The sequence below is a fragment of the Gavialis gangeticus genome, unplaced genomic scaffold, assembly GCF_001723915.1.
Source record: "Gavialis gangeticus isolate Ggan-Ray unplaced genomic scaffold, GavGan_comp1, whole genome shotgun sequence".
NCBI classification, from domain to species: domain Eukaryota; kingdom Metazoa; phylum Chordata; order Crocodylia; family Gavialidae; genus Gavialis; species Gavialis gangeticus.
In genome coordinates, this window is record NW_017729025.1 from 53,668,259 (window position 1) to 53,672,121 (window position 3,863).

The window sequence follows — 3,863 nt, forward strand, 5'->3', positions numbered from 1 at the left end:
AGCAATTTGATTAATTACATAAGATCAAGGCGTGGCAGGAGAGTAAGCAGGCGGTTGGCCCATTACAGGAGGGCGGAGCCATACCCAGAGAGTCTCCAATAGTGGCACTCCTGTCACACCATATAGTAAAAAGGTGACATAAATACAGCATAACATTGACTTTTGAAAGAACCTAAGAGGAGGTTAGTCAAATTAACTTTAGGACAAATGTCTCTGTGGAAAACACCTGAAACCCCCAAAGTATTCCTGCTTTTGGGGTGGGTTCATGACAGTGTGGGCATATCTACACATGACACTACATTGCCATAGCAATGTGCTAAGGCGATGTAGCATCCGTGGGCAAAAACCATGACGCTGCCGCTATGTCAGGGTAGCAATGCGCTCCCTCAGTATAGCGTGCTGCTATGGCAACGCACAGTATGGGCTATTACGGGCAGTAACAGCAGCGCCGTAGGGGCACGTGTAGACATGCCCTGTATCTCTAAAATACCTCCTGCAATTTAAATTGGATACACTATTCTGCCCCAAACCATCACATAGTACTATTATGTACTCAATGTACTTACCCAGAGGTGGCAGCAGTTTGGTGATAGGGACTTCTGTACACATATCATTCATTTTGAAATGCCTCTGGGATAAACAGTGCTATAGAAATGTAACACTGCACAGTAACAATGTTTGTTGGCTTATTTCTCTCTCTCATTGCTTTCTCTCAGTCTGTTGACTTATGTCCAAGGTGTAAGAGTGGTGGGCCCCTGAGGAACAGTAGTTATCCGAGCTCCTCACTTATCCAACTTCTTTGACACCTGGTCTCTGTAGCACCTTAGGGTCCAGTCATAGAAATCCCTGAGAAAAAAGCATCAGGGTCTAACCACTTCAAACAGAACCACTGCTCTGAGCTAAAAACTGGCAAATGAGGTCTGAGCCCAACAGCAATATGATTGCTTGTCACAAATTCTCAGCAGAATCTGTTTGATGGCTCCGTTGTGTGCTGAGAATGGTGCAGAAATGGAGGGGAACAAGCAGGCATTATATGCTGGCATCTGAATCTAGTCACCTATGTTTTGTTGACTGATACAGGGTAAGGGAAGTGAGTACCAATGACCTGTCTCCTCTTTTTCCTTTGCTTCTTCTCTGTTGCTTGGGAACCTGAACAGATTCCGGTCCTTAAAACAGATCAGCGTGCTCAATTTTGAAGTGACTATGTCAGAAACCAGAGATTTTTCTAAAGTTTGAAAAAGTCTTCAGTAACAGTATAGACCAAAGTAAAATAAGAGCTGGCAGTACAATGTCACTCCCAAAGAAGCCAAGCTGAGGTTATTCTTAACCTATGTCATAAGGACCACATGTAAATTTAAGGTGGAAGTTGGATTCCTTTACATAGCACTTTTGCAGACGTGCTTGTGTTCTTGTTTGCAATTCTGGGGCCCCTGATTTAGAAAGGAGATATATATATATAGATTTAAAAATAAAGATGGACAACCAAAATATTGGCAAAGCTCAGAGGAGGAGACATATGAGAACAGACTGAGGGAAGTAAAATTTGTCCTACCTGGAAAACAGAAGACTCAACAGGAATGATCACAGCCTATAAATAATTTCAAAGTGACAGTATAAATGGATGAAGAAAATTATTCACATCCTTACACAATGGTAGGACAGGGAGGGACATCCCTGAGGCTAGAGAAAGTAAAGTTTAAGCTAGGGATGGGAAAGGGAATGTGTCTTCACAGCAAGAGTAACCAGAGTGGAGGGCCAGGAGGGTGAGGCCCTGTCACTGCTGAGATCTGCAAGCAGATGAGAGAGGATGTTAGCAGAGATAATGCAGCAAGAGATCTGGCAGAACGCAAGAGGTGGGACTGGATGACTTAAGTTTTCTCTCTTGGCTCCTGTATTGCTGTCTAAAGTAAAATGTGAAAAGCCCTAAAATGGCTCGGTGGGGAAGTTCCCTATTATTTGCTTCCTACAAAAACCAAACCAAACCAAACAGCAGCAGAGCCAGAGGGGCTTTTCCCACTTGAACAACAAATATAACTATAAGCAGGAGTTTGGGGCTAAAGATCACATAGGACAAAGGCCACAAGTAGCACGGGCAGCATCTGGCAGTGAAATATTTAAGGAATAATCTTAACTATTATTGCATAGTGTGCTCTAAAAATGTTCTTATTTCATTCTTTTATTTTATTTTTAATAATTAGTTTGAGGTTAAATCAAAAGCACCCACACAGACTCTGGGTGCCCTGCCAGTTATCTAAGGTTGCAAAAACACAATGCATTACAGTTAGTTCATACACACTGCCAAGAAGTCAGTCATCCCACTGCTGTACCCTGGCCTATACCTCAGTTTCCTTACCTTTCTAAAAACATCCAGAGAGTGGCCATGTGTCATGTCCTCAAAGTTAGCAAATCCAGGTTAATCCCGTAGGGTTCTACTGAAGACATCCTACCAATAGTCTTTATGAGACAGCAAAGGGTCATATCACCCTTTCTACTGCCTGAATATATGTCAATCCATTGTGGATTGAGGTAGTCATGCAGGGAGGCCATGTAGTGCTTTATAGGTCAAATCCAGCATCTTCTAATCTCTCTGAAAGTTCATCAGTAAACAGTGAGATCCTAGGACATAAGTACCACGTGCTGTTTCAAGGGTATTCCGGGTACCAACGCAGGTAGACAGACATCTTTTGTACTAGTTCCTGCTTTGAAATGAAGCCATATGTAGAGCACTTTTCAATACTACCACCTTGAAGTGACAAAGATGTGGATGCTGGAAGCAAGATCTGCATCTGAAAGAGAAGATTGGATCCGCCTTATCAAGTGAAGATAGTAAAATGAATTTTTTGACCATTGGTGCCATCTGAGATTCTCAACTTCACTCTAAATTGTGCCCACATCTCTTTGTCAACTTGAGTCACCATTGGAACTGATTATCCTTAATCTTAAAGCAGATATAATCTCTGATATCCCTTCCAGTTGTTTTCCCCAGTCCGTCTCCATAAACCCTGTCTTCTTGCCTTGACTGAGTTTCATCTGATTCTGCTGCAAGCCCCATGTTCCATTATATAAAAATGGGTGGCAAATCTGATACGTCAGTCAGGACACCTAATTGATTGCCATTGCTGGGAAGAAATTGGCCAAGGCAACACAGAGAGTCACTGCTCAAGGTCTGTATCTGGACTTTCAAGGCTTATGGAGATTCAAGGCAACTAGATGCTTTGCCAAGCTGTTTTATCACAACCTTCTAAATAACCTCACTTAAAAGGAAAGTGTGACATGGGAAGTTAGTTAGCTCGCTAGAAGGCCAATGCTAAAAGATGGTTTCTTAAGCAATAGATACATACAGGTCCCCTTCAAAGCCTGCAATACCTGGGCTCCCCACTAAGTACATTAACAATCACTACTGACAATCGCTAGTAACCATAAGCCCAGTACTTCCTACTGGGCTTCACCAGCCAGGAAGGCCATGGATCCAACCTACAAGCTGTCAGCTGACATCCTCCCAACATCTCCACCATCTTAGTGAATGACACTGGATGAAATTCAACCAAAGATCTTTTTTTTGTCCTCTCAGTAGCATGCTTTGGTACCATGGATGGAGATGGTTCAGCCAGAATTGAATGACTTTTTCCCACAAAATACTGACAAGCATCCTCACAGTAGAAAGGATCTGATTGAGGTATGAAAGTGAGACAGCTCTGATTAATCATGCTGTGAATGGCTCCAAACACATCTGCTAACTGAGATTTTGGGACTGTTATAGAGTAGACAAGGAACTTCTTTTCTGTCTCCTGACTACATCACAGCAAACAATTACAAAACTTCTTTTTGACACAGCCTATCAGTTTCAGCCCCAGATTCCCAAC